Consider the following 22657-nt stretch of genomic DNA (forward strand, 5'->3'; position numbering starts at 1 on the left):
TTAATCCTCCATCAGTTTCAATGTGTCACTTAAGTAGCTACTGTGTACAACTGTGCCCCTTTAGCTGTTTTGTTTGTTGAATAAACTCAGTTTATTATTATATTTAATAAATATTTATAAGTATTTATTACTGAAACTGTACTCTTCTGCTAAGTTTCTTTTTGTGTCCTTTTACATCGTAGAAGTCATACTGGTATTTTCTCTCTTTGTGACATATAGTCACCTACATATTCATCTTTCTTTTTAGGTAGGACCTCAATTTATTATTTTATCTCCCCGGTTTAAATATGGCTTTCTGTTTTCTAATTTTCTTTCAGTGTGATTTTTTTTTTTTCCCCTTTTCTTTATATCTTTTTTTTTTTAAGTGTTGCTGCTTCAACAACAATCCATAGCTCAGTAAAAAAAGTTAAAGGAGAAATAAAATCTTAAATGGTGAAAAATTTGAAACCAGTATATCTTTACCTATCTATAATTGACTGCTGTTGTTTTGAGGGGAGGAGATTGTGGGAGAAGGCTACAGATTGTGAATGGTTGGGGGCAAGCAGGGGGAAGCACAGCCAGGTGAGGGGGCTCTTCTGCTGGGCCTCATGTCCCAAAGCTGCTTCCTCCAATCCCATGGAGAATATTGCAGATCATGTGGGTGTCATCAAGTTAAAACCTCAGTTACACTGTACTGTATTTCAAGTTTACAGTGTCTAAGTTTTTATTGTGTTGCAGGGGCAGGGGACTGATAGCAGTAAACCAACATTTACTTTTTCCTTTTCCAGACCCTACGTAATATATAAGACCAAATGAAAGAAGCAGTACTCATTTTCAGGTATCCCAATAGCACAGTTCTCATATTTATTCAAAACTGCCTGAAGGCTGAAAAACAGTAGCCTAATTATAGTTCTTATAGTAGAGATCATTTGTGAGCACAAATAATACCATAGGAAGCAAATAAAAGAAAAACAAAGATAGGTCTTTGGAGGTCTAAAAGCCATGATGGAAAGAGAAAACATGCTCTGAAGTGGTAAATTTTAATCTGATGAATAGCAAAGTGTTGAAAAGTCTGTTTGAGCATTCTGTAGCAGTCCTGTTCTTTTGTGGTCAACAGTCTTCAAGAAAATAAAGGGAAATGAAGGAGCAATCTCATTCAGCATATATAGCATTTAAGGTACATCAAGTGCGTGTTTCAAAAGAATAACAGAAAGAAAAGAGAAAATTTTCAGGATAAGCCCTTTTGGTACAAATACATAGAATCTCAATTTACCCTACTTCTTTACAGGTGCAGGATTCGAAAATAAAAAAAATATAATTTTCAATTTAAAAAAACCCTCCAAATTATATCTTTTGATTTAGAATGCCCTTATTTCACAAGAAGGGCAAGGCAAGCCTCAGAACGGGTGAAGTCCTGCCCTCTTGAATATGTGGGAATTTTTTTCCTCTGAATTGGAAAGATTTATGATTTTATAAAGTCTCCCAGATAGACTGCACAATAATCTTGCCCAGATGAGAGGATTTTAGATAAAAATCCTCACTGATGCTACCAGAGCTTTTCCTGTACAGATGGGAACAACTGAATCATCCAGCCATTATACTCTCTTGCACGGGATTTAGTAAGATTGAAGAGAGTTAAAAAAATGTGGGATAAAAATAAGAGACATGTAACTATTTTGCTGAAAAGAGCTTAAAGAGAGGGGAGGTTGACAGAGTCACTCAGAACAGCTACTGGTAAGCATTTGCATAAAACAAGAAATGATTGATCCAGATGAAAGATGACAAATTAAACCTAGTAAAAATAAACAGTGTTTGTACAATGCCTGCAATTGTATAATTTAAATGTCCACAGTATGATAATTCTAAATCTAATAGTTTATCAGATTAAAACATGATTAAACATTTACGTAAGGAAAATAGTAAAAAACAAGCAAGCAAAATCTACAAGTGTCAAAGTGCAATTCTGGATTGTCTCAGGTATAGATTTGGAAAAAGTTTTTTTCCACATTCTTGTTGATTTAATGATTTCCCTAATATGAGACATCAAATACTCTGTGCAGGATCAGGAAAACGAATGGCATTAGTGAAGCTGGGAGACTGCAGACCTGGTCTTGTATAACACTCTTCATCTTACCTGATGAAAGTTTGCATGTATTAACTCTAAAATTAATTTGCTTAAGGTCATTTAAACATTAGCAAATTCAGAGCAAGTTACGTAATCTACAGATTGAAAGTGTTCTCATACAAAATTAAACTGTTCCATTTCTTTCTCAAATTAGTTCCTCAGGTAGCTGCACTAGAAACCAGAAGGATACAAAAAGTATCACTCTTAAATCAACTTGACACCAGAGAAAGTTCATATTTCATAAAGAAGAATTGATAATCAAAGACTCAGGCTGCCTGTAGCTGGAAGCTGGGTTTCCACCACGGAGTTATGATATCACAGGCAGGTTTGGGGTTGGAAAGGAACTGTTTTCTCACATGAGCAAGATGGATGAGTTCAGTAAATTGCTTTATCATATTTGGAAGTATTACATTAGTTAGTCTCCTTATTGAACTAGTTGTAGTGACCTCCTTAATGCTCTAATTCTTTAAGAGAGTCTTCTGCTGCCTTTCTAAGGCCTTTGCTTTTTCAGTGTTGCTACCACAGGGACTAAGGTGAGGAAGGAAAGAGACTGTTTTCCTTTAATATGGTCTCTGGGTAATACACTAGCAAAGTAACAGAGCTTAGATCATCGTAACAATACCTCAGCTAGCTTAACTAGGAAACAAAAGACTAGCAAACAAAACAAAAGTGCACAACTCTGAATAGTTAAAAATATGATTTAGTGATAGCAGGTAATCCAGTTTCTGTGGCAGGATACAGGAACTTATACACTATAGAATGTATTTTTTTCTTCTAAAATAGGTTTCAAACAATAATATTCATATTTATACCTTTGGTTCTTCTTTTGTTAATTGCTAGACATGCTTAACCGTCTCTGTGTTAAGCCACTGACACTTCATAAACATCAGCTCTTGTTGAAGAATATGAATGGGATAAGGGGTAGAATTGTTATCACACATGTTTCTGTAAAACAGTGTTCAAGAATTTCCACAAGTACTTTGTCTTCAATTCAGATTCAAACTTCCTTAAAATTTTCTGGATATCTCTGTATAAGCAATGCAACTGATGAAATAGAACAGCATGATAAACCATCACTACCAAAACTGACAATGCCATCATGGGCATTTTAGCCAAAATCATGATCACGGGAGGTTAGTTTGAGTGCTGCCTTGCATTTCTCTACTCCAATTTTTGACACTGGCTGTAGAGCAGGTCTTTGTGATGTTCACAATTTTTATACCTCCTTTTTGGTGGGTATACTTTGACTAAAACTCCACGCAAAATAAATGGACTAAGAACAATTTGAAGTATGTAACAAGAACTTAATTTGGGGCTAATCAGATTCTTGGTTTTTAGTAGTTTTGGTAACATTCACTTGAGCTGAATTCTTGTTGGATAAGTAAATATCTATTTGGACATGGTTTCTTTAGTCTGGTTTACTGAACATAATGGAAAGCCTCTAATTGTTTTCAGGAAACCAGGAATTCTACCTCAAGTACTCCACATGTTGACGTTCCACTAAAAATGTTCAACAGCCTTTGGAATACATGTTTCAAGGAGCATTCACGTAAACTTCTTCCCTAGAAGAAAAAGTGGACAAAACCTCAGTGATGCTGATGAAACCTAAAGGGATAACAGCTAGTGTAGTTGTATGAGGGGGGATGATGCCAGGATAGCAGCTTTAAAACACCTGGAGAAATGCAAGATACTCATTACTTGAGAAAACTCAAAAGAACACTGGAATGAGGCCCTTATAAAGGGCTCAGGAACTTGGAAATTTAGGAGGTGAAAGCAGTACAGGTATAATTTTGAGGTTTATACTGAATTTGGAAAAAAAATAATGACTTGGTTATGAAGTAGAATAAAGACTATACAACTAAGATAACTATATCGACAATTGCTTTTCAGTATTCTGAAAATGTGTTGCTTTCAATATTTATGAGTTTCTTAAAAATTTAATTATTTTAAATTATTAAGATTAGATTATTACCAAGAGACCACCAAAGTCACTAGTGTTTTTTATAGTACTGTTTATTTTAACATAGCTGGGAGATAAACAGATTGAAAACTTCCTTAATTCTTCAGTTAGCCGCAGCCCACAAAATCAGAAGAATTAATCATCTTCTGTAAGGAAAGAATATGTGGTTAGATGATTCATTTTAAGTACATGTCAGGTTCTAAAAAGGAAATAACTTCAGTTTTTCATCTTAGTTGGGATGAAGGATGAAATTTGAAATGCCCACATCTCTCAAGAGAGTACTTTCTCTTCTAAAAATTCTGATCTGAATTGCTCAGTGGAGTCCTACAGCTCTACATAAGATGCTTTTAATGCATACTGTTCACATTCCGAGTCACGTAAACTTGCAAGGAAGGGAGGAAAACAACATAGAGTGAATGCTTAATGTTCTACAGATTGTTCCATGTGTTAATTTTTTCGATAACACAGATTACACTTCTACATTTACTCTGCAGAGCACTGCATATGACAGATATATTATAGCACACCAAATAGTTTCTCCCCTGTTTCATGTTTGATGAAAAACATGATGGAAAACTCAGTTTTGAAACAAAAAGCACAGCTGCTAATGCCAGCATGAAATTTTGAGCTATATGGAGCAAGACAAAATAGAGTATGATAAGGCGTGCCAAAATTCAACAAAACATGCGTATTGAGAGTTTTCTAATTATTTTACATTTATCTAATCAAAACAAACACTGCTGGAAGAGCCCAAGTAGAACAGGGATGATTATTCTTCAAGTCTTGATGTTTAAAATGAGGTATTTAAATCTTCAGTTAGACTCTAAGGGAGTCTGGAAGCTAATAATGCTAAAATACAAATCAAAATGTGAAGAGTTGGATGCTTGTATATCAAAATAATTGTCTCCTTGCTTTAGAGTCCATTGAAGGAAACAACATAAGAATAGTCTCAGTCACATGCTAAATAAAAGCCATTGCCCTACACTTAAAATCACTAGAACTGCCCTTTCTGGGAGATTTGGAAGACTGTATCAGGAACATAAAATAATGACTACTCATAAATGGAGAAGTGTTTGGTTGATGCAGACATATCTATAGATTGTTCATACTTGGGTTCCGATACAGACAACAGTTCAAAAAGCTGCAAGACAGAATCGGTTGGAAAAATAAATTTCAGCTTGGATCAGTAGGAATTTTACTTAATTCCTCCAAAGACAACATATGGAAAGAATCAGTATAAACTGAAGAATGCCTTATGATAGTTTTCTTAATACTACAAAAAAATTTATCTATCCAAAATAGGCTGTATGTATTGACCTGTACACAGTATTCTCTCTGCAGACTGGTTATTAGCATGTTAAGAAGAACTGTTGGGTATTTATATATATGTATAACGAATAAGGACAAGTTGTATGGTGACCTTATTTTGGGTTTAATTACAATCAATTATTGTTTCAGATGGGTAATGAATGAGGGATTTGAAAACAAGACTTGAAAACTGGGATAGAATTTTAAGCAGGTTGGCCATACATTCAGGTGAGGTTTACTGAACAGTCATTGCTTATAGGTTTGAAATGGCACTTCTACATCCTATGAAGTGTTAGTCTTTGATGAAAGTGAACTTGGCAAATACTTCGCAGAATTGGATAGAAATAAGATCCATTCATCAAAATATGTCTAAATTATTTTGCTACTTTGTTTATATGACAGTGCACTTTTTCATGCTTTCCCATCTAGGATTTAATTTTGCAACCATCACGCTGTTTCATATGTAGTCACACACCGTTTCATACATAGTCAAATAGATCTACTGGACCAGCTGCATACTTAGTTAAATGGATCCACAGGCAGCAAATCAAAGTGCTTGCTATAATACTGCTTTTAATGTTTGAAAATAGATATGTTACACCAGTTTCATTTTCCTGAACTGTTTGTTTAACTCTCTTTTTTCTTGAGTTGCTGTTAGAATGCTTTAGTATATTCACAGCATGATGAACTTGGCTTTGCTTTTGCATATTTTGGTTTAAAGTAAGGCTACTCCACTGACTATAATTGTACCACCAAATTTAAAGAAGAGTGAGAGCATAATCTCAACAAAAGCCCATATCACAGTGGCATGGTTTAACCTCAGTTGGCAAATGAGCACCACGCAGCTTCTCGCTCACTCCCCCCCAGTGGGATGGGGGAGAGAATCGGAAGGGTAAAAGTGAGAAAACTCGTGGGTTGAGATAAAGACAGTTTAATAGGTAAAGCAAAAGCTGCGCACACAAGCAAAGCAAAACAAGGAGTTCATTCACTCCTTCCCATCGGCAGGCAGGTGTTCAGCCATCTCCAGGAAAGCAGGGCTCCATCATGTGTAACGGTTACTTGGGAAGGCAAACGCCATCACTCTGAACGTCCCCCCCTTCCTTCTTCTTCCCCCAGCTTTATATGCTGAGCATGATGCCATACGGTATGGAATATCCCTTTGGCCAGTTTGGGTCAGCTGTCCCGGCTGTGTCCCCTCCCAGCTTCTTGTGCATCCCTAGCCTTCTCAGTCAGTAGAGCATGGGAAACTAAAAAGTCCTTGACTCGTGTAAGCATTACCTAGCAACAACTAAAACATGGGTGTGTTATCAACATTGTTCTCATCCTAAATCCAAAACACAGCACTGTACCAGCTACTAGGAAGGAAATTAACTCTATCCCTGCCGAAACCAGGACACACAGTTTAATACTGTGTTTTATTTTAAAACTGTATTTCAAAGAATGTTTACGCTAAATAAAGCTGCACTACCGATGGGTTGTATATTATCTTAGTCTGCTTTGCTTCTACAACTAGACTGACACCTGTACCTGACCTAGTGTTGAACTAGCTACTGAGGTATCTCCATGTTGCATGGATGGGGTTAGCAGCCACAGCTGGGATAGATAAGAACTTCACACTTGCTTTGTCTTACATCCATAGAGACTTAGACTACAATATGGTGTTGTGTGAACAGTAGTTTTAAATAAGATAATATAATTTTGCTATGCTTTTATGGCTGATCTAAGCAATTTTCCTAATAGGCCTTTGTATTGCTTGGCACCTAACACAGGTTTGAGTGTAACATGATTTAATATTGAAGGGCTTTTGGTAATTATCTGCTACCCAGTCATATTGTTGCTGATTCCACCGTAAGCTCCATTATGTGCGGTAAAACCTGTAAGTAGTGCGTAGTACTGAAATGCATTTGCACAAGTATTGTCCTGTTGATTCCTCCCCCGCCTTTATTTTTGGAGCATTGTCTAATAGAGCTGAGCAAATATATCACATGAATAACTCATTAATTTTGCCATTTCTGTATTTGTCAAATCACTGGTTCTCAAATATATTCATTATTCAAACTTATGTGGGAATTTATTAGGTGCATAAATCTTCATCTGTAGGCAATTTTTTAATAGATTATTATGAAGATTACCGGTTTACATTGGGTTTATGCTGTTCTGTAATAGGAGATGTAGACATTCTAACATGACTTGCAATTTGTTATTTTCCAATAGATGCTGAACTGAGTTTTCTTAGCCCTGCAATTCAGAGTAATAGTTTTTGTTTACAGTTTCCCAATCTTGCTAAGTATTTTCCAGAAAAACAGCAGGTGAAATATGAGGTGGCCTTTCCATACCTCTCTTCCCTTTCCTCTACCATGTGTTCTGAGTTTTCTTATCCATTCTCCCTCTCTAGCCCTTCCACTTGTTCCAGGAATTTAATTCTGTTCTCCCTTCCTCCTTCTCACCTGCCTTGTTCTATTCTTCAACTCTTTCTTTTGTCTCTTTGTCACTTCGTGTTATCTCTACTTCCTGTACTCAACTGTCTGGAGAAGCTTTTTGTCTGTGATCTTGTCTTGCCATTTAACCTCTTTGGCTGTTTCACTGGTGTTTCTCTCAGGAAATACCCTTTCCTGAAAATATAACTCTGAGTCCTATGTTTCTGTCCTTCAAACCCTTGTCTTCTCCCCCTGTTTTTAATACTGCCAATTTAATATTGGTTGTAAGTCAATTTGCCTAATCCACACTGCTCTGTCTAAACCGCAACTTCAGATTTTTCTCAATCACCTCTCAAGATTGTGGAAGATACCATTACATTGTGAGTAAAATACTTCCTATAGGAAATATGTTACCAGTTGCAAAAGGCTGAATTTATGTTGTGAATGGGACAGCACGATTGCAGGTGGAGTAAGGAGAGGGTTTCTGCATTTAAGTGGCAACCACTTGGCTGCTGCCTTGAAACTTGTCTTCTGCCTCTTTGGTGCTAAGTCGCTAAGAACAGACACCTCATAGGTGATTAGCAATTACATGTGCCTGAAGAAAATTGGGTTTGAAAGTAGACATTGTCTCACCCATATTTATTCACTGAATAGAGAGCTGCTGGGGAAAACCAGTTGTGGTCTGAACAGAGGTTGTGCTAGAATAGATATGCTCACAGAAAAGTGCAAACTGAATATGCATATTGCATCTGCATTTCAAACCTTGTGATTTACTTAGCAACTTAATAGTCTTTTATTAAAGCTTTCTAGTGTAATTTTATATGAATATCACTTGATATCTTAAAAATCTATACTTACAAGTAGTGCCTAATATATTTGTATAATGTGTGCTATGAACTGTGTAAATCTATGAATTCGGAAACTTCAGAATGATGTTGACTTCCTGACTGAAAACAAGTAAATGATTTAGCAGAGAAGCAAATGTAGAAGTGTGGCATGGTCCAAAATGTTGAAAGTATAACTGTACTATATGTGACTTTGCACTTTTTAGGTGAAAGAATACAGTGCATGCATATTCTGTAGCACACGTTAAGCAAGTGAGCACAGCGGGCATATTTTACAGTGAATATAAATAGTTTTACTGAATCAATACTATTGGATTATATCAGGCAAGCAGCACCATTTATGTTAAAAGATGTACATGCTGTGATTTTTCTGAACTCTTTTTGAAGTTCAGTTGTGTGTCTTTTTCTATTGTACTAAAATATTAGATCATCACTACTGATGACTTGTAATCACTACTTTTAAATGTACACGTTGATTGATAAGGCAGGATTATCATGTGATTAAGAATGAATAAGAAATGGGAAACTTCTGTTCCCAGCAGTGCCCCAGATTTCTTTTGTGACTGCTTAAACAGCTTAGCGTCTCGGTATTCTTTTTCCCATTTAAGCAAAAAGAGGGCATCAATGTTTTCCTTCCTTGTGGAAGTATACAGGAGTAATGTGTCCTGTATTTGTGAATACTAGTAAGGTAATCAGATATGCATTAAGGTTAAACACATAAATTTCATTTATAGTGAATTTCAACTACTGATTTGTAATTGCTTTTAGAAACAAAATAAGATTTTTTTTTTCTGGTATTTTTCTTCCAAATTTCATTATATTCATATGCAACTGCTGAATCCTTTTTAAACAAATGTCTATAAATTCAGAAAGAATGAAGAATAAGAACCTACTGGGCCTGTTTCTGACTCAAATAAAAACTACATGAAGGGTAGGATATACTGCAAAAAAAGAGATCTTTGAATATTTAACAAGCTGTAAGGCACTCTCTTTTTCCTTTTTGAGTAAAGCATTTGGAGGAAATCTGATATTTATGACAAATCTCAACTTTTCAAATTTTACTGTACTGGTGAAAATAGATTTTTACATTTAATCGGATAGTATGTCATATGTAATTAAAAATCTGTAATTTTAAATTAGCTAAGTTTTGGAGGAGAATTAGCTGAATCCTGAAATGGGTTCATTGAGATGTACAAGAACTGAAGAGTTTCAAGTAATCCTTTCACATCCCTCATATTATTTAAGAAATGTGTGCCTATTAACGCTTCACACCATACTACTGGCAGGAGTAAGGTGGTTTCTTGTGAAGTCAGAGTTTATAGTGACCTATGAAAAAGGAAGGAAAATGAAATAAATTGGATGCAGAATATAAGACTACAGCTTTAATTTTGTCCCAGTGTGGTGGGTTGACCCTGGCTGGATGCCAGGTGCCCACCAAAGACGCTTTATCACTCCCCTCCTCAGCTGGACAGGGGAGGGAAAAATATAATGAAAGGCTCGTGGGTCGAGATAAGGACAGGGAGAGATCACTCACCAATTACTGTCACAGGCAAAACAGACTCGACTTGGGGAAAATGGTTTGATTAGTAATAAATTAAATTCAGAGCAGGATAATGAGAAATAAAAACTAAATCTTGAAACACCTTTCCCCCACCCCTTCCTTCTTCCCAGACTCAACATCACTCCCAATTTTCTCTACCTCCTCCCCCCCCAGCGGCACAGGGGGATGGGGAATGGGGGTTGTGGTCAGTTCATCACACATTGTCTCTGCCGCTCCTTCCTGCTCAGGGAGAGGACTCCCCACACTCTTCCCCTGCTCCAGCGTGGGGTCCCTCCCACGAGAGACAGTCCTCCATGAACTCCTCCAACATGAGTCCTTCCGATGGGCTGCAGTTCTTTAGAAGCTGCTCCAGAGTGGGTCCTTTCCAAGGGGTGCAGTCCTTCAGGAACAGACTGCTCCAGCGTGGGTCGCTTCCACGGGGTCACAAGTCCTGCCAGCAAACCTGCTCCAGCGTGGGCTCCTCTCTCCATGGGTCCACAGGTCCTGCCAGGAGCCTGCTCCAGTGCAGGCTTCCCATGGGGTCACAGCCTCCTTCAGGCACATCCACCTGCTCCAGCGTGGGGTCCTCCACAGGCTGCAGGTGGATATCTGCTCCACCGTGGACCTCCATGGGCTGCAGGGGGACAGCCTGCCTCACCATGGTCTTCACCAGGGGCTGCAGGGGAATCTCTGCTCCGATGCCTGGAGCACCTCCTCCCTCTCCTTCTTCACTGACCTTGGTGTCTGCAGAGTTGTTTCTCTCACGTATTCTCACTCCTCTCTCTGGCTGCAATTGCTGCTGCACAGTTTTTTTTCCCCCTTCTTAAATATGTTAGCATAGAGGCACTACCACCATTGCTGATGGGTTCAGCCTTGGCCAGTGGTGGGTCTGTCTTGGAGCCTGCTGGCATTGTCTCTGTCGGACACAGGGGAAGCTTCTAGCAGCTTCTCACAGAAGCCACCCCTGTAGTCCCCCTGCTATCAAAACCTTGCCACGCAAACCCAATACACACAGGAACTATGTTATAGGTAAGAAGTATGAAGATATCCTTTTTTGCATTAGGATTTGCCAACATGAGACTGCCACACCAGCCCTTTTGCATCATCTCATTCCTCTGTACAGGACCCCTGGGCAAAATGGTTAAAAATTAGTTGCAAGGGGAACAGAAGAGTTTGGGATGCAAGGAACAAAATTTCCATGTTCCTTGAACTTCTTAGGGTTTTTTTGTTCTGTTTTTCATTTTATGATTCACTCAAATTGTTATAATGTTGTCTGGAAAAACAAAGAAGGATTCTGGCTCAGTAGAACCGTGGAGTAACTGATATGTTAGACAATGACATTGCCTCCCAGCTGAAAAGTGCACCGCATTCTTTAGCATATCTAGTTTTTGTAATATCACTGTGAACCTTTGATGAAATTTATCTCCTAAAGAAGTGGAAAATTCTGCAATATCAAAGTCACAAAAACAGTGAGCCAGAATATTTACCTAATTTAATATTCCTTGTGCTCTTCTGGGACACGCTGATCACTCTCAAGGAGAGACAGGGTAAGATGTGCCTATGACCCTTACTATATTCTCCTCTTGTTCTCTAGAACTTTAGGAAATGTCTGTTACCCCATACAGATACTGGAGTTCACAGACCTGCTTGCTCCAAAGTCAGTAAGTGTATCCTTTGAAGAACAGGTTCCTTTATATTCTTAGTACAACTTGGGGTGGAATCAGATATATGATGAGATATAAGGCTAGGAGTGAATTAGGCTACACATCAGTGTATATTAATCTAGACTTGTGTTCCAGACATGCAATCACTATTTAGTTTGGCTTATTCCCTAGCAAAACCCACTTGGAAACAAGTGATCGTGCTTCATCTCCATGACGCAGAATTAGGACAAATGCAGGAACTCTCAAATTGTAGGGATAAATGATTCTCTAGTGCTGTAATGATCAGAAAATTCATGAATGCTTACAGACTGTGTGGGGCATTTGAGAACACCTGACGTTCGAATGCTGCCTCAGAAGTCTGCATGGCTTTTTAAAATGTCTGTGAAGATTCATTCCTATAATAATGCATAACATAAACAAAGGGATGGTATTTTAGGTTGCAGTTTGCTGTGACTGTACAAAAGAATGTTTTTAGATCTTGTTGAGCCAACTTATCCATTGCTGCTCAAGGGGATTTTTATTGGTGAGGGAAAGGTTGCCTAAACTGCAGTGATAGTGGATACTAACAATTTGCCAGTGTGCCTCAGCCTCAGGTTAGGTGTGGTGGTGGTGTGGGCTTGGTGGTGGTAGTGGTGGTTTTTTTAATGAGGTATAAGACAGATCTACCTAGAGCTTGCAGGTGACTGTTACAGGTCACTTTCTCTTGGAAAGCACAAAAATATGTAAGGGAAGATAGAGGCCCTGACAGAACTTCTGCTTAAAAATAAATCCGGCCGAACGAGGCTGATATAGGGTGCTTGCTACTTTATCGATACAATTTCAAAAGCTATCTTTTCTGTAAAATAAGTTAAACAATTATTTTCTATTCTATTGCAAACTAGCTAAAACTCCTAGCTACACAGCATCTGTCTCCAGAAATGACCCCTGCGTGCGACTTTGAGGAAATGAGGTGCAGAATAAAGAATACTCCATGTTGGTGGACAGAAATAAATCACGGCAAACGTGTAAAGATGTCAGGATTACTACTATAGAGCTTCATAGGTAAAAATTCAAAATTAAAGTATCTAAATAGGTTGGAAAACCAACTTAAAGACTAAACAAGCCTAATACAAAAACTTTGCCTTTAACTTTCTTGTTAATACCTAATCCTTATGAATTAAATTTCTCACTATGCTTTTAGTAAACTTTTTCATGCAAAATAAATTTTCAGCTTTCTAGATAAACACAGCATGATGTGTTCAGCTTATTACATATTCAAATACTCAACACTGAATGAGCTTCCAAATTATGAAATGTAGAGTATTAGCTCTTTCACTTCCATCAGTGAATACTTTCGGCTGTGAAGTTTTCAGGATCAGTGCTAAAACACTTGTCTTATTTGGTTGTTTACTTTAAATGCTCTAGACAGTCGAATGAGGACTGCCCAGAAGAGAAAAGAGTTAGAATTAACGTTCTTGTTTAAATCTGTTAACAAAAAAATAACTTGTTCCTTCTTTCTTACGCTTTCTACAGGCTCCTTTCTTTAGAGTGCAATACTAAGATTCCCCAATAGATGCCCTAAGAGATCTCTTATAAACATCACGACTAAGTACTGAAATTAAGTCTCTTCGGTTTTCTCTTTGTGGTTGTGGGTGTGTGTTAATAGAATCTGTTATCTACTATCGAGTGGTATAATGTTTTCAGATTTCAATGATAAGGAATAATGAAATTATTTGATCCCAAATGAAGTCGAAAAAGTGTGGATAACAAAAAATTAAATATCCTCATTTGTCAATTATTTTTCAATAGTAATTTTTAATGTGCATCTTAATTCTGTAGTGTATTATCTCTTTACTGTTTAATCAGTTGTTACTTTATATTCACAAGATGAGAAAGGGAGCAATGTCATCTTGTCAGAATCATTATCATTGCAAAGTTGCTACACACTGAAATGAACCTATAGCATTTATTTGACTAGAAATAATGGAGAAATCTACAGATCTAACCTCAGAGTCTAGGCTTTCCCTCCCCCCCCCCCCCGGAGTTTACATCTGTTGTTTTGAGGTATACGTTTGAATTACTTTGATGCATTTCAAAGATAGGTTTCTTGTGTGTGAACACTACTGCATATTCCTTTTATTTAAGGAATTGAGTCCCTTTGTGAGAACTGGCTCTGAGGAGATACGGGTAAACCTTAATGTGCCTTTATGATCCTTTTGTCATTTGGGAGATCTCCTGTGCCAGATGGTTGGCACAACCTTTCTCCAAGCCACAAACAAGCTAATTTTCTTCTATACCATTTGCCAGTATCTGCTATTCTGGTGCTTATGATGCCCTGCTGTTATAAAAGCATCAGTCCAGGTCTCAGTACACTTTATTGTGCTTTTTGATCAACACAGAGTTTATAGTGGAAACGTTATCATCTTTCATTAAAACATTAAACAGACGTTGAGTGAATTAGACCAGTGGATGATGAGGGAAAGATGTATGCGTCCAAACTTCATGCTGTGTGTGTACCAGAGAGAGGTATTTGGAGGATTATTCATGCCATCTAATGTCAGAGGAGGCTGAGAGTTCTTTTGCTGTCATTGACTTCAAGCTAATCAATGATCTTCACCAGTAACAGCTGCATTGAAGGGGCAGCTGTCTTCTTCCAATTTGGGGGGAAAAAAAAAAAAAAAAAGTGGAAATTAAACCCTACAAAGGGCAGTACTTTGGAATGTATATTATTGCTTGAATCTATCAGATTGCCTAAAACTATTTCTGGTATTAAGCTACAAATAGAAGTGTGTTTAAAGTGTTGCATATTCTTGATTCAAAGGGGAAAAAAAAAGAACTTTCTTTTTTTTTTTGTCTTGTTTGCTACTTTGTAACTGTCAGGTTAGCAACAACAAATTAATTGATACTTGGTAGTATCAGATTTTAATATCCTAAATTCTTTGATAACTTGATAATGTTATTCATGGGAACATTTTTCTCATTTTGAATGTTTAAAGGTATACCACAGAAAAATAAGTTGTTGTTGCACTTACAGGTGGTGGGTGGTACCAAGCCATACGGAAGTCACTGGAATAATCTGAAGAGTGAGTAGCAGTGCAAGCCTCTGAAATTTCCTATTTTTGTCCTTACTGATTGCTAATACAAAATCCCAAGCACAAAAAAAAAAAAAAGATTTTAAATAGCTTTGGAAGTGCTAGCCGTAGAAAAGCCAAGAGAAGTAAAATAGCCACTTCTGAAATACCATGCTTACTCTCTAATTCTGCATTCATTTCCCAGGTAAATAATTCTGGAGAAAGGGTGACTTGTGGTAGAAAAGGAGATCCAAATTAGTCAAGGAAAGTGACTATTGTTCTAAATTCAGTGAGTAAGAGAGAGGCTGTAAAGTATGAGAGCAAATGTTTTGGATGAGAACTGAATGGGTTGCTAAACAACTTTCATCATGTGTTATTTGCATTGACTTCCCCTTAATACATTGAGTCTTTGATCTTCTCTTTGTCTTACATAAAGTTTTCTGCTGTATTGGATCCTATATTAAACAGCACCTCATAAATACAAAATAGAGAATCTTCATTATTAATACCTATAGTCTTAACAAGCATAAAACAGCTTTGAAGTTCCTCTGTGTTTCTCACCTTTGCAAGAAAACGTTAGTACTTACTGCACGGCTTCTCTTCTGCCCAATATAAGAATGGCAAATGCTTCAAATACAGTAATTCAGGTAGAAAAATGAAAAACAAGCATAACTGACTGCCAAGCACGTGAGACTAAGTATACCAAACTGAAAATTATGTGGCATACTACGTGGGATCTGGTAAGATACTATCACAAACTATCCAAATTAAGGTTATGGAAACCAGAAACATACTGCTAAGCATCAGCAGTCTCTCTGGACTAACAATTAATTGTTAAACACAGAATAAATTCTCCATTAGTGTATGTTGGTCTGCATTACATCAAGTAAAGTAATATTCCAGTGTAATACTCTGTGGTTGAAAATGTTTCAACTGCAAACAGTGATGATGTAATGTATGGGTCGCAAAATAATGAAAAAAGTTTTAGTTCATTCACATATTTTGTTTTTTTGTGGAAAAATAGAGCAAACAATAGACAAAATAGAGCTCATAAACAGTAACCATTGAGCAGAAGACAGAAAGCTGTCAGGATAAGAACAAGCAAAATTTATTTTCTAACTACTATCTGTGATGGCTGATACAGAGCTAAATTAGAGGAAAAATTAGAAAATCTGTGTTACAAATACATCAAAGTAATTTTAATTAAATACGAGCTTTCTAAACTGGATGTCCCAATGAGTGTCCAAAGAAGAAAGATGAGCATGACCAGATACACACGTTCAAAAACGCAAGAATGCCAAGATACCTTAACATATTACACTGTTGTATCATTATTTACACTCAGATTTAAGAGATTTTCAGAATTGTTTTGAGAGCCTTCCATGTGCTATTTTTGGGGTTCTTTGTCTACCTTGCAAAGCCAAGCAGTATGTCAGACCTTGCATAATTTGCTAGTTGTCCTGACTACTTCATTAATTGGGTTATATAAAACAGTTATGTAATTGTTGCTTGTCTATTTCATGTACTTTCATAATGGCAAAGGAGAATGGATGAGCAAGGTCCCTGTTTGCCCTCACAAGATATCAATTTCCACTTAGCCTGGAACAAGTAATATTTATGTTTACCTCTGTCCCAGGAGAGTTTCTAGTGCAGCTGTGCTAGTAGGAAGCAAAGTTGACTCAACATCAGTTTTGCCCCCTAAAAATTGTCATTAAGTAGTGCAGTTTTATTCTGTCTGTACTTTGCAAAAAAACCTGAGAGGGCTTAGAGAAAAAAGAGGGGAGAAATAGAATCATAGTGGTTCAGAAATGTTATCTGGATGCCAGCCAAGCTGGCTTTATGATAATTGGCAATTATAAAGGGTTGGATCAATGAAAGTCTGGTTGATTTGGCTTTATATTCTACACTTTATGTGTAAAAGTTAATCACGTTTCTTCTTGCAGTGCCATGATCTAATTAGCAGTCCAATAAGAACTCCCTTACAAAATAGCGATAAGCTAATGCAATCTAACGTATCCCATTTTACTATTTCCTATGCTAACTAGTTCAGTTCTTTAAGTACTGGATTTACCTAGTTTTGTTTGTCACTACAAGTTTATTCCACATGTAGACACAAATATAATTAACCTAGCATGCTAGTGTACTTCAGAACAGCTGACCTCTGTCTGTCTTACCCTAGTCATGGATGATTTAAAGACAGTTTAATACTTTAATCAGTAACACATTTTCCCAAAAGGCCCAAAGTAGGTAACCTATAATGCCATGAAGAGTAGATACTTAATTTTCGTAATGATCTCACATTGAAGATTAAGTAGCTACTCTTTAAAAGTGGTGGAACGGATGGTAAATTAATTTACAAGCAATAAATCAGATAACTAAATCTGTTATCTCACATTAAAGCAGATTCAAGTGAGACTTCAAACTATTGTTTCTTTGCTTGACTTCACGTAAATATATTTCTAATTTTTAGGCCGTTAGCTTCTGGCTTTTTGTTTTGTTTGCTTCTGTTCATCCAAAGGTACCTGTTAATATGTTAATAATGTTATACCTTCTTATAAACAGAGGATGTAATTAATAGTCTTATTTTGGGGTGATTTTTTTCCTTATGTTTCATAACTAAAGATGGTTCACGGTAACATGTCAATGTTTTTAGCATGGGTTGCCAGTGAGGAGCTCTACCTCAACACTCGGGCACTAAAACTTGATATGGATGGTAGGGATTACCGACACAGGCTGTGCAAAGCCTCCAGCATACTTGAGCTTTCAGGTAGCCGGTTGATATATTAAAGCTTATAAATATTGCATAACATCCGCCCTGCTTTAAAAATGGAAGCACAGTAAACCTCTGCGCTCCCGATGGGAGCTACTCGCTATTTCACAGCAGTTGCTGCTCTTTCTGCTGGTGCCCGTGCTGCAATCTGCCCAAAGTGCTCTGGGGGCTGCCGCTCGGGGAGAGGGCTTTGGCTCCCGATGTTATGTGGGGACCAGGCGAAGTGGGGGCGGCCGGGGGACAGCGAGCGGGACGGCGGCCCCGCGGCGGGGAGACCGAAGGGGAAACGGGGAACTCCATCAGGGCAGCAGCCCTCCGCGTGGGAGGGGAGCCCTCCGGCGAGAAGGGGAGGTGAAATACCAGACGTCAGTTTCCCCCGCCCCATTAAAAAAATATAACGATAATTTAAAAAAGAGGGGGGTGGGGGGGAGTTGAGAGCAAGTTTTGGTACTCGTACGGTGATGCCGGCAGCTCGGGGGGCGGGCCGGGGGGCGGGCCGGGGGGCGGGCCAGGGGGCGGGGCGGGCCGGGCCGCGCCGGGCCGAGCGGAGCGGAGCCGAGCGGAGCCGAGCGGCGGCGCGGGCGGGCGGGGGCGGCAGTCGGGCTCGGCGGCGGCGAGCGGGGCCGGTGCTGTCCGCGGCGCTGCGGGTGCTGAAGGGCGGGCGCCCTGCGCCGCCTCCCCGCGGCGCCTCGGGGCCGGGGGACTCGCTCTCCGCGCCTGGAGCCGGCGGGAGGCGCGGTGCCGGGAATTGCTTCGAGTTTTCTCCGGACTAGCTGGCTCCCTCGCCGGATCGCGGCGGGTCCGCTTTTGGCTTTGTTAAACGAAGAAGTATTCCCCTGTTCGCGGTTCTCGCACGGGGACCCGGCGTTTGTTTCTTTTTCCTTGCGGGCTTTAGCGACTCTTGGGTAAGGTAAGCAGGAATATTAATTTTTTTTTTTTTTCATTTGATATCTGCGTATAAGAGGTAGTGGGGTGACGAATGGGATGGAGGAGCTGGCAACTAAAGGCAGAGCAAAGTTGGGAGCTTAGGTCAGTGCAGGGGCAGCACTTGGGAAAGAGGTGTGCAGTTTTCAGTGAAAAGGGCTCTGGAAACAAAAGATGAATCTAGAATGAGAAGTTAGAGGCTTATTTTTTTCTTAAAAACTTGCTGTCAGGATAATGTTTAAATGCTTGAAAACATTTTATTATAGAAATCTTGAGTGCTATAAAAAGATATCGAAAGACATTACAGAAGCTGCTTTATATAAACACCAGTTTTGGGGGACAAGAAAAGCTCCAACTGATTCTGTCCGGGGGAAGAAGGGATATGTAAGGTCATTCTGGGAGGCAGAGTGCAAAGTAGGAATTAAAGAGGATTTAAAACCATAGCCTCATGTTGCTCTGTGTTCTTACGGTGCCAGTTTGCGTGTGCAAGAGAAGGATAGTGATACCTTGTTACTCGATGAACAATTTAATGCTGTAACACTCTGAACTTGTGAAACAGCACCTTTCTGAAAGGGATCATCCCCACCTCTATCTCCAAGGTCAATGTGGTGTGCGTGTGCCTGTGAAAGTTGTGGATTGTTTCCTTTGATATTGACTGATGAATGTCAAGCCTTCCTTCAGGCTACAAGAAGGTGTAAATGTGAATTTCTGATTTAATAATACCATATTATGTTGCATTATAGGACTGCTGTTGTCGGTAATTGATTGGAACTGGGAAGTGTGGGCAGATAAAATGTCTTGCTATTTCAGCAGTGTTTAACCTTTCACAAGCTTGGTAGAGTGCTCTGCTTCACAGAGGGGTTTTCTACTGCTTCAGCGAGTTGTCAGAGTTCTGCACATGCAGAGCAGAGTGCCATGCAGGGATTTGTGCACACGCAGAGCAGAGCACCACGCAAGGATTTCTACACGTACAGGGCAGAGCGCCATGGAGGGATTTCTGCACACACAGAGCACCACGCAGGGATCTCTGTCTAAGATTAAGGCTGATTCCAGAAGGAATGGACTGCTGCTGCTCGTAGCCAGTGCTACTGAGATGGCTGAACAGAACAAGCAGGCAAATGAGGTCCCCACCCTGTATTTTTTAGCATTATGTAGCACTTCATACTCTTGTGGCTGTGATTAATTTTCTTTGGAACTGGGACCTAAATCACAATTGTTTCTTTACATAGCTGACCTGCACAAGTGCTAGCAGTTGTACTAACTGTGAGCGTGAGGTAACTTTTGCTGATGAGATGAAGCTGATGAAAGGAGACTGTTTCATATTATTATAGCGTTTTTTTTTTACTCCTGCATCATTTATTTAATGTTAAGATGGGTTGTTTTTAGTGAATATTTTTATCAGCTAGAATATGAAGATAACCATCGGGTAGCAGCACAGAACTGCTGAGGAGTAAAGTTGAAAGCAAGCAAATCGAGGAGAAAGTAGTTTAGGCTGCCAAGGCCTTCGTTAATTTTAGGTAGAATTAGGAAATACATATGTTTTACTGCCCCCCCCCCCATTATAAAGCAGCTATTGCCTTCCTCTCTCAAACAGTAGGGAAAGAAAGTTTATTACATAGCACTTGCACTGGTTGCAAACCTTCATTAATAGTCTACCCATTAGCTAGGACAGCTCTTATCATCTGCCATTGACGTGAATATTAATTTGCTTTGAAATGTTTTGATATCATTTTAAATAATGATACTTTTTAAAGTACGAAGATTCAGGATGCTTGCTTTCTAAAGTACACATTACAAAAATATTTTGGAAAAGTTAATTTTGAAGCATGTGGTGCAAACAGTGCATTAACTGAGGGAAAAAAACCCAATAAAACAACCCCAACCCACTAAGTGCTTGGCCCAACTTCTGATGTTTATCTGTAAATATACAGGGCCTGAATCTGCAAATCCTCATTCACTTGAGTAGTCTTTATTCTTACGCATAGTCCTGTTAACTGCAAAGGGACTATATCCATCATTGCATGAGTAAAAGTCATTGATCTTGCTGAGGTCAGTCATTTTACCAGCATCAATCAGATGGTAAACCTTGATGCTAAGACATTAATTCTGCACTTTTAAATTTATCTCTCATATCTGATTGTATTTTCTGTGTAAAGTTTTGCCTTCATTTGTATCGGTCTGCTTTATTTTATAAATCATGTTTAAAAAATGGAGATTTGAAGTGATATGTAGACTCTCAAGGAAGTAAAATGGCACTGCTATTTTTCAACAAAATGGTGTTCTAAATTTACATATACATCAAGTGTGGTCCATAGCCATTTTGGTCATCTGTTCTAATTAGAAGTCGTCTATCTTCAGTAGTAATCCTTCTTCAAGCATATCTGTATGCTTGTAAGGATGTGATTTTGTGCAGTGTGCAGTTCCAAGACCTTTAACACCACCATTCAAAAGTTGAAGAAAACTGGATGCTAATGACTTGACCAAACAGCTGACGGCAGAACTAATGCAAACTCAGGGAGGAGTTTTCTCATAATATCGATATTCAGGGAAACCCCCTGTTTAAAGTGGTGCTTTATAGACCCTGCTTACAGTGACCAACACACAAATATGTGCGTGTGAGGGCATACACTTACAACTACTGATGATATCAACATACATACAACATGTCAGGCGTCCTAAGCTTACATTTGATAGTGGATCACTTGGCTATTTGCTGGGCTATAGCCTTTGACAGTAAATGGTACTCAGTAAAAACACAAATGCTATGGTTGCTCAGTTCTACGTGTGTTCTAGATCTACCTAATCATGACAGTTTGTGGTTCTGATTTTTTTTTTTGTGTGAGTTTATCCAATAATCCTCAGTATTTGTTTAAAAAAGCAAAGATAATCAATCCTAGAAAAAAGAACTGTTACAATCACATAAATTATATCTCTAATAAATAGCAAACTTTTGTTTCTTCCTTAGGATAAATGCATGCAGTTCTAAACTCTTGTTTTATATAATATTTTAGAAAATGTAAATTTTGCGTCAATCTTCTCTGACTTTTAGAGAATATAAAATACTAATGAAAGCAAGGCTCTGCTTGGTTTTGTTAGTTTCAAACCTAAATAAAAAGGTAGAGCTCCAATACGAATAGTTCTTCCTTTTAACAATTCTGAACTTGGCTTAGAAATTTCAAAGGTAAGAAGTCAAACAAAACTTAGGTAGCCAATTCTGAATATTTTTCTCCAGACTGGCAAATATTATGGGATAATTCAGGACATTAAATGTCGCAGGAGTGAATCACAGGCTCAAGGAGGAGTAATGAATCAAATGCCACTCTCGACTTTTTTCTTCAGTTTTTCTAAGCAAAAGCAGAAAAATAATTGTTAATTATTCAGTGTAGCTTGGCCTATTACGCTACGTAATTTTAAAGCAAAGTAAACAGATTAGTAAGTTTATTTGCAAATCTGTTTAATCCTGTTTTATATTTCAAGCTTTTTTTTCTTTTTTTCTTAAGCATAGGGAATAGCTGTCAACAAATGAAAAGGCTGGGAACTTGTTTGCATAAGATACTATACATATTTAATACAGCACGCTTTTCCTTGCCTCTTGGTAGACAGAAAAGACGAAGAACACTCTTTTATATTGTTAGAAGAACAGTAAGTTGAAACTTTGTCTTTGTAGTAAACAGACATTGAGAAGGCTGTGGGTTGAATAAGAGTTGTGGTTGACCAGCACCTTGGAAAACAGTGCTGTATGAAACTCCCTCTAACACCCCCAATATCAAAGATTACTAATGCCCAGGGAATGTAGTCAACAGAAGTCAAACCCACAGGCTAACTCTCTTCTGTGCTATTTTACAAGTTCTTTCTTTTGGTCTTGGGTTAATTGAGTAACCTCTAGTGACAAAGTCTTGTCTCCCAGTAGGTAGGTCATGTTCCTTTCCAGCACTTACATTTATTAACAGATGTGTCTTCATTCGAATGGGCCAGTGCAGATAAAGAAATTTCTGCACAGTTAGTGTGGCAGAACTGTGAAAATGCGCCCCATTTGCCAGTATCTCCCATTTTTCTGGTTGTATTGGCTGAGTAT

General features: G+C 38.4%; 1 protein-coding gene across 4 annotated transcripts in view; it reads left to right on the forward strand.

Moving 5' to 3' along the window:
• The window catches only part of FSTL5 (follistatin like 5), a 421124-nt gene that overhangs the window by 43755 nt on the left and 354712 nt on the right, over positions 1 to 22657 (forward strand). For 2 of the 4 annotated variants that reach the window (XM_076336583.1, XM_076336586.1), the window contains exon 1: positions 18301 to 18568. The exons of 1 other annotated variant lie outside the window; for it this stretch is intronic. The gene's annotated coding sequence lies outside the window, so the exon portion shown is untranslated. Of the gene's footprint in view, positions 1 to 18300; positions 18569 to 22657 lie in introns of those variants that run through there. One more of the 4 variants, XM_076336584.1, reaches the window with a different exon arrangement.

This window comes from Aptenodytes patagonicus, chromosome 4 (assembly GCF_965638725.1).
Source record: "Aptenodytes patagonicus chromosome 4, bAptPat1.pri.cur, whole genome shotgun sequence".
NCBI classification, from domain to species: Eukaryota; Metazoa; Chordata; class Aves; order Sphenisciformes; family Spheniscidae; genus Aptenodytes; species Aptenodytes patagonicus.